This window comes from Choloepus didactylus, chromosome 7 (genome assembly GCF_015220235.1).
Source record: "Choloepus didactylus isolate mChoDid1 chromosome 7, mChoDid1.pri, whole genome shotgun sequence".
Lineage (NCBI taxonomy): Eukaryota > Metazoa > Chordata > Mammalia > Pilosa > Megalonychidae > Choloepus > Choloepus didactylus.
In genome coordinates, this window is record NC_051313.1 from 16,182,845 (window position 1) to 16,198,374 (window position 15,530).

The window sequence follows — 15,530 nt, forward strand, 5'->3', positions numbered from 1 at the left end:
TCTGGCTGCTGTAACAGATCATCAAAAGTTTAGTGGCTTAAAACAATACAAATGAATTATCTATGGTTCTGTAGAAGTCCAACACAGGTGTCACTGGGATAACATCAAGGTGTTAGCAGGGCTGTGTTCCTTTCTGGATGCTGTGGGGAAAATTGCCTTTTCTAGGCACATTCCTTCACTCATGGCACACTTCCTCCATCTTCAAGCCCAGAAACCTTGCATCTTTCTGTCCATTCTTCCATAATCACATCTACTTCTTACTCTTCTCTTTTGCCTTCCTCTTCCACTTTCAGAGACCCTTGTGATTATGTTGGGTCTGCTGTGCTGGTCTGGATATATTATGTCCCCCCAAAAGCCATATTCTTTAATACAGTCTTATGGGGGCAGACTTACTAATCTTTTTTATTATGGTTTGACCTCTTGATTGAATGTTTCCTTGGAGATTTGACCCCACCCATTCAGGGTAGGTCTTGATGAGTTCACTGGACTACTTAAGAGAGCTCCAGGCCCAGACACTTGGTGACATTTAGTGATGCTTAGAGAGGCTTGGAGTTGCAGACAGAAGGATGAGGCTCCTGCCCCAGCACTGAGCCTCCACTTTTCACCACTGTGGTTGGACCGGTTTGATCGTTTACACACTTCCTTTGATGTGGTTTTATATTTACTCTTCTGCTCAATCTGCTCTAACTGCTCTGAGTAATTATTCTTCCTGATGAGGCCTGGGTCATTTTTGAAGAAAGGTAGGATAGTTGATATTTTACTCATCCAAGCATATCTGCAACCTTTCTATCCCTTATATATCACCCCTCATTTTTCTTAGTGAACATAGTAGTGGTTTGACATTTACTGAAGAAATTATAAACCATTTTGCAACAATTCCAAGCAAAGGATTTATGGGAATATTTAAGCGGAAGTGACTGACCCTTGTTAATGACATAGCAGAATTAATGGAGCCACTACCTTCTTGTCACTGAGGATTTCTTTGGCAGAATCCACTCTTCTATTCAGCTATTTGAAGGGACCTGCTGGCTTCATTTTTCCTTGTAAATGTGGTTTGTTTCTTTCTTCTTCTTTTTTTTAAATAATTCTTTTTTATTTGAAATAATTGCAATTTATCTGAAAAGTTGGAGGTGCCAATGAAAAGAGCAATCTTTTTCCCTGAACTATTTTAGGGTAAGTTGCTGGCCTGCTCTTCCATCTTCCCTGAATTCTCTAACATGTGTTTATACTAAACACAAAGACATTCTCTTACATAACCACAATATAACCATCAAAGTCAGGTAATTAACACTGATTCATTTCTACCATGGAAGTCCCAGACTCCATTCAGGTTTTGTCAATTGTCCTTTAGAGCAAAATCTTTCCATTCAAAACTGTGCTCTGCACTTAGCTGTCATGGAATAGTTCATTCAACCTGGACAATTTCTTATTTATTCCCTCCTTGACTTTGAATATTACAGGACAGTTACTTTGGAGAATGTCCCTTGCTTCTTTGGGCTTGTCTTATGTTTCCTCATGATTGGATGCAGCTTATGCAACTTTGGGAGAAAAACAACAGCAGTAATACTATGTTCTCATCATATCCTATCAGGGTGAGGCATGATTTTCACTTGTCGCATTGCTGAAGATGCCCACTTTGATCACGAGTGAGGTTGTATCTGCCAGGCTCCTCCACCGTGGCACTCCTCTCTGTCCTTTGGTTATGACTAAGTATACTAGGGAATTACTTTGAAACTATGTAAATATACCATTTCTCACCAAAATTTTAGTTTATTCATCAATTTATTTACATCTTTGGTGACTCATGGTTTCTTATTTTATTCAAAGGGTTGTAATTTATTACTGTCATCATTTATTTTGATGCTCCTAGTGTCCCTGATGTGGTCAGTGGTCACACCTTCAAGCTCTCTACATTCCTTGAGAATTTTCTGGCTTTCTGGTAAAATAAGATGCTTCAGGCTCATCTTGTATTTTCTCTGGCTCAGCCCTATAATCAGGCATCACTCCAAAGAGACTGTGTTCCTTTAACTGAAAGAGCTAGAGAAAATATATAGGAATGTGTACTTACGTGTGTGTCTACGTATATGCACGTTGCATCTCTATTTCTAAAATTATCTATGTATATTAAAAACCATTATTTCATACAATGCTTCCAATTCCAATGAAGCACCATAGAATACATTCTAGTTTTCTCTCTTTCCATATTTGTATCTTCCTTTTCTGACAGTGACAAGCTTTGTTCTCATTATATGTACTTATTTGATCAACCTCCCTCTATGTAGCCAGTGTTCCAGTCTTGCCTCCATGCCTCATCTCATCCTTTTCAGGCCCTACAGCTTCTGCAGGGCGACCTCACAAGGAAGGATGCCTTTCCAATCTTGCTGGTCTCAGACAGCCAACTCTGGATCGCATGCTACAGACACATTTTGAATCAGAATCAAAGTAACATGGATTGACGTTTCCCCCAAATATCATGTTTAAAAACTACATTTCACAGGAGATATATAACCACTGGTTAATCGGGTTTATTCAGTTTCTGATTACATCAATTTAGGAATGAAAGTTGAGATAATATAGTACAGTACATTTATTTTTTAAAATTGAAACTATTATATATACATTTTCCCACTTTCACGAATTTGCCCAAAGGATGCACCTCCAACAATGCACATGTGCATCAAATTACATAGATTTATTAAGTAAACTATGATACAGCCAAACAGTAAAGTACCACATAATAATCAAGTAGGCGATGAGAAAATATATTCCTAGGATATGTTAAGTTGAAAAACTGCAAAAGAAATATATCATGTCTCCTTTTGTGTAATAAATAAAGGGAAATTATATACATATAACATATATACATATAATATTATATACATATATTCTTTCAAAAATATAAACAGGAAGGATGAACCAGAAATGAATGAAATTGGTTGCTTTCAGAAGGTAGCTGGGAAAGGAGAGGAAGGGATCGTGGAGGGAGAACTCTCCTCTGTTCTTTTCCATCTAATTTTGACTTCTGGAACTATGTGACTGTTTTACATTTAAAAGATTAAATCAAAAAGGATGGGGGGAAACCCCTAAATACAATACAAACAGAAACAAATCAGCCCCACTATATTTCAAATGAATAATGCAACTATACGAAGGGGAAAAAAAAAACTAATCTAAGTCATTTTGACACACAGTATTTTGACGATAAATTCTCAGTCTAGACACACGAAGAACTGCAAACATTTCTTGGATTTTACCTAGTAGCTCTCTTTCTCTGAATGGTATTTGTTAGAAATTACAAAGCTTTTTGTGAATTACAGGATTGAACAAATGAGTAAATATACTGATGATGTTGGAAACATTTCATGCTGTTGGAGAAGGGAGATACAGATATGAAATGGGGAAAGCTTAGGAAGAACCATGTAATATTGGATGTTAACTGAACTGACAGTTTTTTATACATATAGTAATAAATATAATTATAGAAATAAGACAGAGAAACCTGGGTGTGGAGACATAAATAGAAATCCTACTTTTGTTGACTGAAATGGATGAGATATAATGACCCCCACGAGTAATTACAACACCCAGTTCTCACTAAATGGAACCAGGGCTCCATGAAGAAATGGCTGGTTCTAGAGTTGGGACAAGGAAAGTACAAACTGTGCCTGAAACATCTTTTTATATCAGAAAGTAAGGAAATGCTCAAAAAATGATTGATTATGTCCAAAGGGCACAGGAGCCACATAAAGGAGTTCCACAGGTCAAAATAAATGATTTGAATAAATTTTAATCCAGTGGGGGTTGAGGGGGGGAGAAATCCTTGAGAATATACAAAGTAACAAAAAATACATAAAAATATATAAACAAGCAAACAAATAAGAAGGCAATATACTTTCCCTTACAGCAGAATGCTAATAAATGTGGAAAGAATGATGGAGTTTTGAAAAGTCACCATTTTGCAGCAATTATAGTAAAAATTCTATCAGGGAAGAATTATTAATAAATACTAAAGCCAGTGGGTGAGAATTTCATGAGAAACAGGATGTTTACAGGGTCTCAAAATATCTCTCCACAAAGCATAGTGGGAAAAATACTATCTTTATAGAGGAGAAGTCTAGAGGACACCAACTTAACCAAGTGATCAAAGCTGATATCATAAATAATGGGACAAATGAACATCATGTGCTTCCAGATGTGGTTCACTGAGAACCCAGTAGCACTAATATAGTATTCCTGCCAAAAATGCAGAGCCTGAATCTAATCATAAATATATGTCATGTACGACAAACCCAAGGGGATGGCAGTGTACAAAACAGATGACCTAGACTCTTCAGAGATATCCACTTGATTTGGAAAACATCAAAAAACTGTGGCACAATATGTGATACCAAAGAGAAAACAAAATTTAATGCAATGAATGAGTCTTCTTTGGATCCTAGATTAGAAAACATTATAAAAGCCATTACTGAGGCTATTAAAAAAATTTGAATTAGGTCTGTAGATTAGATAATAGTATTGCATCGAGGTTAAATTCCCTGAATGTGGTTGCCTAACTGCCAACTGTAAAAAGTTATATTGCAAAACTTCTGAAGAATTGATTCCATTCCCACATGTGACCTCCTTCTCTTGTTTTCTCTTCTGTTTAAATGATGCTGGGCAGAAAAAGGAGGGCCCAAGATTATGAGTGGAAATATAAATTTAATAAGGAAAGTATAATATGACAAAATCTCAGTGCCAAAAATGTCACTTTAAAACAATACATGTCTATAAAATCTAAAAAAAGAGAAAGGAATAAAGAAATTATGCTCATGGATTCTTAGAGTTAAGCAAAAATAGAAAAATTAATGTGATTTATTCAACAGAGAAAAGCACATGCATCTTGTGAAATTCATTTTAATATAAAGCTAAATATGGGTTTCAAATGTAGGTAAATATGTCTTCATTTGCAAAATCTCAGATACAGGCTGTTTTTTGTCCTGATAAAAGTCAAGTCCAGTAAGAAGTTCACATCACGGACACGGGCAACATGTATAGTTAATCTTTCCTCAACCCAAAGAGCTTCTTCTTTACCTTCCTGAAAAAAGTGAAAAATAAGACCATTTTTTCCACAGAGCATGATTTTTCATTAACAAGATCTTTCATTAATTAGAAGCTGTCCTTTTTTTTCTGCGATTTTGATTGTCTTGCATCTTAATTTGATAGACCTAACTTTATTTGTTTATTAAAATAAAATAAACAAAAGTAGAAAATGTAATATAACAAAAAGAGACCATCGCAAAATCATAAAAGTTTTGCTATTTTTATATTTAATTCATATATTTTTAAAAGAAATGAAATATAAGAGATGAACTTTAAATCCCAATGTTCCTCTGCTCAGACCTAAACATTAACATGAACTGGTGTTTATTCAGTCCGATTTTTTAACTTTTACTGTGTGATAATACGCCATATATAGTATTATTTCATGAGTTTTTGCATTTATATTAATGATAGTATATTATAAGCAGTATTCTCCAATTGCTTTTTATTCAGCATTGTTTGTGATTTATCCAGAGTGATATATCTAGACTTAGTTAAGTAATTTATGCTTAGCTGTAGTTTGTAAATATTTCCTCATTGAATGTAAGTTTATTTTTTAGTTGCCATATTGACAGGATATGTATCACACTACACATACTATAAAGGGCATCCAAATTGGAAAGGAAGAAGTAAAACTGTCACTATTTGCAGATGGCATGATCCTATATTTAGAAAACCCAGGAAAAAAAAATTGACAATAAAGCTACTTTAGCTAATTAAGTTCAGCAAAGTGACAGGATACAAGATCAACATGCAAAAATCAGTGATGTTTCTATATACTAGTAGCTATCTGAGAAGTTAATCAAGAAAAAAACTCCATTTACAATAGCACCTAAAATAATCAAATATCTAGGAATAAACTTAACCAAGGGATGCAAAAGACTTATACACAGAAAACTACAAAACATTGCCAAAAGACCTGAATAAATGGCAAGACATTCCGTGTTCATGGATTAGAAGGCTAAATGTCATTAAGATGTCAATTATATGCTAATTGATCTACAGATTCAATGCAATACCAATCAAAATTCCAAAAGCAAACTTTGCAGAAATGGAAAAGGTACTTATCAAATTTATTTGGAAGGGTAAGGGGACATGAATAGACAAAAACATCTTGAAAAAAAGAATAAAGTTGGAGGACTCATGTTTCCAACATTCAAGCATGTTACAACACTACAGTGATCAAAACAGCATGGTACTGGAGGGCGGGGCAAGATGGCAGACTGGTGAGCTGTATGTTTTTAGTTACTCCTCCAGGAAAGTAGGTAGAAAGCCAGGAACTGCATGGACTGGACACCACAGAGCAATCTGACTTTGGGCATACTTCATACAACACTCATGAAAACGTGGAACTGCTGAGATCAGCGAAATCTGTAAGTTTTTGCGGCCAGGGGACCCGCGCCCCTCCCTGCAAGGCTCAGTTCCGTGGGAGGAGGGGCTGTCAGCTCCGGGAAGGAGAAGGGAGAACTGCAGTGGCAGCCCTTATCGGAAACTCATTCTGCTGATCCAAACTCCAACCATAGATAGACGGAGACCAGACACCAGAGAATCTGAGAGCAGCCAGCCCAGCAGAGAGGAGACAGGCATAGAAAAAAAACAACACGAAAAACTCCAAAATAAAAGCGGAGGATTTTTGGAGTTCTGGTGAACATAGAAAGGGGAAGGGCAGAGCTCAGGGCCGAGCTCAGGACCTGAGGCACATATGCAAATCCTGAAGAAAAGCTGATCTCTCTGCCCTGTGGACCTTTCCTTAATGGCCCTGGTTGCTTTGTCTTTTAGCATTTCAATAACCCATTAGATCTCTGAGGAGGGCCCTTTTTTTTTTTTTTTTTTTTTTTAAATCCTTTTTTCTTTTTCTAAAACAATTACTCTAAGAAGCCCAATACAGAAAGCTTCAAAGACTTGCAATTTGGGCAGGTCAAGTCAAGAGCAGAACTAGGAGAGCTCTGAGACAAAATGCAATAATCCAGTGGCTGAGAAAATTCACTAAACACCACAACTTCCCAAGAAAAGGGGGATGTCCGCTCACAGCCATCATACTGGTGGACAGGAAACACTCCTGCCCATCGCCAGCCCCATAGCCCAGAACTGCCCCAGACAACCCAGTGTGACGGAAGTGCTTCAAATAACAGGCACACACCACAAAACTGGGCGTGGACATTAGCCTTCCCGGCAACCTCAGCTGATTGTCCCAGAGTTGGGAAGGTGGAACAGTGTGAATTAACAAAGCCCCATTCAGCCATCATTTCAGCAGACTGGGAGCCTCCCTACACAGCCCAGCAGCCCAGAACTGCCCTGGGGGGACGGCACTCACCTGTGACATAGCACAGTCATCCCTCAACAGAGGACCCGGGGTGCACAGCCTGGAAGAGGGGCCCACTTGCAAGTCTCAGGAGCCATACGCCAATACCAAGGACTTGTGGGTCAGTGGAAGAGACAAACTGTGGCAGGACTGAACTGAAGGATTAGACTATTGCAGCAGCTTTAAAACTCTAGGATCACCAGGGAGATTTGATTGTTAGAGCCACCCCCCCCCTCCCTGACTGCCCAGAAACACGCCCCATATACAGGGCAGGCAACACCAACTACACACGGAAGCTTGGTACACCAATTGGACCCCACAAGACTCACTCCCCCACTCACCAAAAAGGCTAAGCAGGGGAGAACTGACTTGTGGAGAACAGGTGGCTCGTGGACGCCACCTGCTGGTTAGTTAGAGAAAGTGAACTCCACGAAGCTGTAGATCTGATAAATTAGAGATAAGGACTTCAATTGGTCTACAAATCCTAAAAGAACCCTATCAAGTTCAACAAATGCCACGAGGCCAAAAACAACAGAAAATTATAAAGCATATGAAAAAACCAGACGATATGGATAACCCAAGCCCAAGAACCCAAATCAAAAGATCAGAAGAGACACAGCACCTAGAGCAGCTACTCAAAGAACTAAAGATGAACAATGAGACCATAGTACGGGAGACAAAGGAAATCAAGAAGACCCTAGAAGAGCATAAAGAAGACATTGCAAGACTAAATAAAAAAATGGATGATCTTATGGAAATTAAAGAAACTGTTGACCAAATTAAAAAGATTCTGGACACTCATAGTACAAGACTAGAGGAAGTTGAACAATGAATCAGTGACCTCGAAGATGACAGAATGGAAAATGAAAGCATAAAAGAAAGAATGGGGAAAAAAATTGAAAAAATCGAAATGGACCTCAGGGATATGATAGATGATATGAAACGTCCAAATATAAGACTCATTGGTGTCCCAGAAGGGGAAGAAAAGGGTAAAGGTCTAGGAAGAGTATTCAAAGAAATTGTTGGGGAAAACTTCCCAAATCTTCTAAACAACATAAATACACAAATCATAAATGCTCAGCGAACCCCAAATAGAATAAATCCAAATAAACCCACTCCGAGACATATACTGATCACACTGTCAAACACAGAAGAGAAGGAGCAAGTTCTGAAAGCAGCAAGAGAAAAGCAATTCACCACATACAAAGGAAACAGCATAAGACTAAGTAGTGACTACTCAGCAGCCACCATGGAGGCAAGAAGGCAGTGGCACGATATATTTAAAATTCTGAGTGAGAAAAATTTCCAGCCAAGAATACTTTATCCAGCAAAGCTCTCCTTCAAATTTGAGGGAGAGCTTAAATTTTTCACAGACAAACAAATGCTGAGAGAATTTGCTAACAAGAGACCTGCCCTACTGGAGATACTCAAGGGAGCCCTACAGACAGAGAAACAAAGAAAGGACAGAGAGACATGGAGAAAGGTTCAGTACTAAAGAGATTCGGTATGGGTACAATAAAGGATATTAATAGACAGAGGGGAAAAATATGACAAACATAAAGCAAAGGATAAGATGGCTGATTCAAGAAATGCCTTCACGGTTATAACGTTGAATGTAAATGGATTAAACTCCCCAATTAAAAGATATAGATTCACAGAATGGATCAAAAAAAATGAACCATCAATATGTTGCATACAAGAGACTCATCTTAGACACGGGGACACAAAGAAACTGAAAGTGAAAGGATGTAAAAAAAATATTTTATGCAAGCTACAGCCAAAAGAAAGCAGGTGTAGCAATATTAATCTCAGATAAAATAGACTTCAAATGCAGGGATGTTTTGAGAGACAAAGAAGGCCACTACATACTAATAAAAGGGGCAATTCAGCAAGAAGAAATAACAATCGTAAATGTCTATGCACCCAATCAAGGTGCCACAAAATACATGAGAGAAACACTGGCAAAACTAAAGGAAGCAATTGATGTTTCCACAATAATTGTGGGAGACTTCAACACATCACTCTCTCCTATAGATAGATCAACCAGACAGAAGACCAATAAGGAAATTGAAAACCTAAACAATCTGATAAATGAATTAGATTTAACAGACATATACAGGACATTACATCCCAAATCACCAGGATACACATACTTTTCTAGTGCTCATGGAACTTTCTCCAGAATAGATCATATGCTGGGACATAAAACAAGCCTCAATAAATTTAAAAAGATTGAAATTATTCAAAGCACATTCTCTGACCACAATGGAATACAATTAGAAGTCAATAACCATCAGAGACTTAGAAAATTCACAAATACCTGGAGGTTAAACAACACACTCTTAAACAATCAGTGGGTTAAAGAAGAAATAGCAAGAGAAATTGCTAAATATATAGAGACGAATGAAAATGAGAACACAACATACCAAAACCTATGGAATGCAGCAAAAGCAGTGCTAAGGGGGAAATTTATAGCACTAAACGCATATATTAAAAAGGAAGAAAGAGCCAAAATCAAAGAACTAATGGATCAACTGAAGAAGCTAGAAAATGAACAGCAAACCAATCCTAAACCAAGTACAAGAAAAGAAATAACAAGGATTAAAGCAGAAATAAATGACATAGAGAACAAAAAAGCAATAGAGAGGATAAATATCACCAAAAGTTGGTTCTTTGAGAAGATCAACAAGATTGACAAGCCCCTAGCTAGACTGACAAAATCAAAAAGAGAGAAGACCCACATCAACAAAATAATGAATGAAAAAGGTGACATAACTGCAGATCCTGAAGAAATTAAAAAAATTATAAGAGGATACTATGAACAACTGTATGGCAACAAACTGGATAATGTAGAGGAAATGGACAATTTCCTGGAAACATATGAACAACCTAGACTGACCAGAGAAGAAATAGAAGACCTCAACCAACCCATCACAAGCAAAGAGATCCAATCAGTCATCAAAAATCTTCCCACAAATAAATGCCCAGGGCCAGATGGCTTCACAGGGGAATTCTACCAAACTTTCCAGAAAGAACTGACACCAATCTTACTCAAACTCTTTCAAAACATTGAAGAAAAGGGAACACTACCTAACTCATTTTATGAAGCTAACATCAATCTAATACCAAAACCAGGCAAAGATGCTACAAAAAAGGAAAACTACCGGCCAATCTCCCTAATGAATATAGATGCAAAAATCCTCAACAAAATACTTGCAAATCGAATCCAAAGACACATTAAAAAAATCATACACCATGACCAAGTGGGGTTTATTCCAGGCATGCAAGGATGGTTCAACATAAGAAAATCAATCAATGTATTACAACACATTAACAAGTCAAAAGGGAAAAATCAATTGATCATCTCAATAGATGCTGAAAAAGCATTTGACAAAATCCAACATCCGTTTTTGCTAAAAACACTTCAAAAGGTAGGAATTGAAGGAAACTTCCTCAACATGATAAAGAGCATATATGAAAAACCCACAGCCAGCATAGTACTCAATGGTGAGAGACTGAAAGCCTTCCCTCTAAGATCAGGAACAAGACAAGGACGCCCACTGTCACCACTGTTATTCAACATTGTGCTGGAAGTGCTAGCCAGGGCAATCCGGCAAGACAAAGAAATAAAAGGCATCCAAATTGGAAAAGAAGAAGTAAAACTGTCATTGTTTGCAGATGATATAATCTTATATCTAGAAAACCCTGAGAAATCGACGATACAGCTACTAGAGCTAATAAACAAATTTAGCAAAGTAGCGGGATACAAGATTAATGCACATAAGTCAGTAATGTGTCTATATGCTAGAAATGAACAAACTGAAGAGACACTCAAGAAAAAGATACCATTTTTAATAGCAACTAAAAAAATCAAGTACCTAGGAATAAACTTAACCAAAGATGTAAAAGACCTATACAAAGAAAACTACATAACTCTACTAAAAGAAATAGAAGGGGACCTTAAAAGATGGAAAAATATTCCATGTTCATGGATAGGAAGGCTAAATGTCATTAAGATGTCAATTCTACCCAAACTCATCTACAGATTCAATGCAATCCCAATCAAAATTCCAACAACCTACTTTGCAGACTTGGAAAAGCTAGTTATCAAATTTATTTGGAAAGGGAAGATGCCTCGAATTGCTAAAGACACTCTAAAAAAGAAAAACGAAGTGGGAGGACTTACACTCCCTGACTCTGAAGCTTATTATAAAGCCACAGTTGCCAAAACAGCATGGTACTGGCACAAAGATAGACATATAGATCAATGGAATCGAATTGAGAATTCAGAGATAGACCCTCAGATCTCTGGCCAACTGATCTTTGATAAGGCCCCCAAAGTCACTGAACTGAGTCATAATGGTCTTTTCAACAAATGGGGCTGGGAGAGTTGGATATCCATATCCAAAAGAATGAAAGAGGACCCCTACCTCACCCCCTACACAAAAATTAACTCAAAATGGACCAAAGATCTCAATATAAAAGAAAGTACCATAAAACTCCTAGAAGATAATGTAGGAAAACATCTTCAAGACCTTGTATTAGGAAGCCACTTCCTAGACTTTACACCCAAAGCACAAGCAACAAAAGGAAAAATAGATGAATGGGAACTCCTCAAGCTTAGAAGTTTCTGCACCTCAAAGGAATTTCTCAAAAAGGTAAAGAGGCAGCCAACTCAATGGGAAAAAATTTTTGGAAACCATGTGTCGGAAATAAAGCGGTACCTGTAAGGGAATAAACGCTCTCTCGGTTCTGGAGGAGAAAAGAATTTATTTACGATCTTGCAAGATGGGGCGTCCAGCCAAACACGCGGAAGGCTGGCGCGCCAGAGGAAGACAATGGCGATCTTTAAATCTCCTACTCCTAATTCGCAAGTCCCTCCCCTGTTTCCCCATTGACTGGGTACTACAGAGGTTACAGCCTATCCGAGAACACTAACTAATTCATCTTTTGAGATTTTAATTTGTACAGCCAATCCCAGAGAGCCAACTAGCTCATTATTGAGATTCTGAACTGATTAGCCAATCCCCCCCCAAATTTTTATTTTTATTTTTTTTGCTGTGAGTTCCCGCCTCTGATACTACCTCATGTCTCTTTACATCAGGCAGATTCTCTCTTCTCTTTGTCTGGGGCTTGTTTAAACTGGTTTTGGCTCCATTTCCCTTATTCCATGCTGTCTCTATGTGAAAACGAAACTTATTCCTTTCTTACAGATTCCCTCCTCTTTTTTTTTTAAACACTTTTAGTTTTCACATTTTAGATTCTCAAATTTGCTAAGGGCTTTTTTACATTCCTCATCATAGGGATCTTTCTTATTTTTGATTCTAGTGGTTTTGATGGCTTTTTGAACTAGCCTTTGAGCACACGGGATTATGTAGCACCCAGCTGTTATAAACATTTTGGCTGGAATGATAAGGAAAATTAAAATAGATGTTGCAATTCCTTTCCATTTCTCGAACCAATTTTCCAACCATTCTATGAGTGGGTTGTTAATGCTAGAATTCTTTTCTAGTTTCTGAAATAAGGCTGTTAAGCCTTGTAGGGCTTTGGTGATAGTTCCATTAGGTGCGGTATTATTGGGGATGAATGTGCGACAATTTCCCCCAACTATAGCACAGACGCCTCCTTTTTCAGCTAGCATCATGTCTAGGGCCATTCTGTTTTCCCATGCCATTCGGCTAGTGGCATCTAACTGTTCTGCTATTTCTTTAATGACATTCCTGGTATAGTTGATAAATTTTAGCTGATGATTGACATTTTTATTGATGGTGACCCACCAGAATAAGGACGATTTAAATTTTGCAGCTAATTGATTTTTAGCTTTAAACTCATTAGGAACTTTCTGGGGAACCCCTATACTATCTACAAACATTTTTTTATTTAAGGAACTAGGTACACTTTGTACATTTTTCTTTTCTCCTTTGCCTTGGGTTGGTACTTTATTACTTTCAAATGCCAGGGTAAATGAGATAGCCAATTGAACCAGAGCACAGGTTTCTCCCCACCTTTCAGGTAGTGTTGGCCAGAGGATGCCCTTCCCACAGTACCACCAGAGGTCTGCTCGGGGTATAGTTAGGCTGGAGAAGTTGCCAGTACTATCCTTGCTCACATTCCACACCTGTGTACACAAAGCCATGGGACCAAGATCCTGGAGCCCTTCTTCCCATCTGGAGAGACAGGCAGAGTGGTTTCCGGGACCAAGGTGAGACACTGGTATGGCTTTGACACTTCCCTCCTGGACTGGAGGGAAAAGGGAGGACAACGTACTACAACTTTCACCAGGAGTAGCATTTTGAAAGAGGAGTGTTATACATTTAAACTCCCTTTCATGCTTTTTCATCCCCAAGGGGAAGGGCATAATCTGAACAGTGGGTTGTTTGGTTGTACAAGCATAACAGTCACTTCTGTTTAGACTCTGGATGGTATGTTTGCCCCATTCTACCCAGGCATTTGTATTTCCATAACCTGTCTCTATTTCTGTGGTTTGCTTTAAGTCTTTGGTCTTAAGTATTCTAATGACCTTGGGGTCAATTTGTACTGGAGAGTTAAATTCCAGCCAAGTTTCCCTTAATGGTTTTTCCTCCAACCTGGGTAAGACCCATCCCTCATACTGTGTGGTCCACCAAGCAGTGTTCCAAGAATAACAGGGGTTAGGTGTCTCATAAGTTATACTCTCAAATGTTCGCCCCCCAACAATCTTGCTTTCTATTTGAACAGTCTGCTTACATAAATGCTTATATTCCTCCCTCAGTTGTTGCTGATGTTTTAGATTTTTACAGCTCATTACTTGACAAACATCAAATTGTACAGTTTGAGACTTTAAGCCTTTGACTACACTTATAACCAGCTTAGCAGAACCTGTTACTCCTTGAATATAGAACATTATGATCAGCATAAGCAATTTCATCATTAAGCTATACACAGAGCACAATGCAAACATAGGGTTTAATCCAGCCCTTTCTCCCTTCTAATATGTTCCTTTAACTGTTGCCTATTTAAAGTGATCCTTAGGGGATCTGAGGTAGGAGTCACTTTCCAGGATTCAGGTTGAGTTGCTGGATACTTATCGTCTGGTTCAGGCACCGGTCCCTTCACTTGTGTGTAATGAGTCCAGCCTCTTTCTGCCATTCGGACTGCCGTCTCAGTTGTCAGCAAGACTTGATAGGGTCCTTCCCAGATCGGTTGAAGTTTGGATTCTTTCCACGACTGGATCAGAACCCAGCTGCCAGGCTGATGTCGATGGGCAGCAAATTCAAGAGGCGGGGTCTGAGCCAGCAGTCCACGGTGCCTGAGAGATGATAAAGTAGAAGACAAGGCCAGTATATAATTCTTAAGAAAAAGATCCTTTGTGTCTAGGGAGGGGAGCTCTCCAGTCCTCCTGGGGAAAGGCAAACCAAAAACCAAAGGCCTACACCTTGTAATTGCCTAAGTACTAAATTACACATGGCTTGCACCCCTCTAATGACTCCCCTAGTGTAAAACTGCTAATACCTGCTTTAGGTACAGACACTTCTTAAGTCATGTGCATGAAGAGCAGCAAGAACTTACCAACATTTCAGGCTAGAACAATTAGACTAAAGGACAACAATAATTTACAATAACCTAAGATTAATGAACATAAAAAGGCTTACCACTCTTAAATGCTAACTTAAAATTCAGTTTTTAGTACACCTAGTTTAGTGATGCTTGAATATACGTTATTCACATATATGCATACCCTGAACATACACACAAGTTTTGCTGTTAGATGAGTAAAAACCCACTCTCCAGGGAGAGGAGGACAAGCCTTGGTGTGTAGTATTTGACAATATATGTGGTGTCTTTATTCCTATTAGACTTAATGTTAAGATAGCAACCTGGCATTACCAAATGGAGACCTGGGAAGAGATATGAACCATTCACTGTTCTAAGTTTGTTTAATTCAGCTTTAGTGAACCTTAAACCCTTTTATAGGAACATTTACTTGCACTTTGAGTATGGACCTTTTGCTTTTGCCCAAAATATATCAGAAAAATTATTCTGCTTTTTACAAGAATACACAGTCTCATATATCTGGAATACAGACACATATAACTTATATACACACTCATAACCATACGAAACAGACATACATTCCCATTTACAAGCATGTATAGCCAATACACTACTG

At 38.1% G+C, this 15,530-nt stretch overlaps 1 protein-coding gene across 1 annotated transcript in view; it reads right to left on the reverse strand.

Moving 5' to 3' along the window:
* Positions 1 to 2,503: 2,503 nt before the first annotated feature.
* The window catches only part of LOC119539570 (ectonucleotide pyrophosphatase/phosphodiesterase family member 3-like), a 98,099-nt gene continuing 85,072 nt past the window's right edge, over positions 2,504 to 15,530 (reverse strand). The window contains 1 exon segment of the mRNA XM_037843265.1: positions 2,504 to 5,074. The gene's annotated coding sequence lies outside the window, so the exon portion shown is untranslated.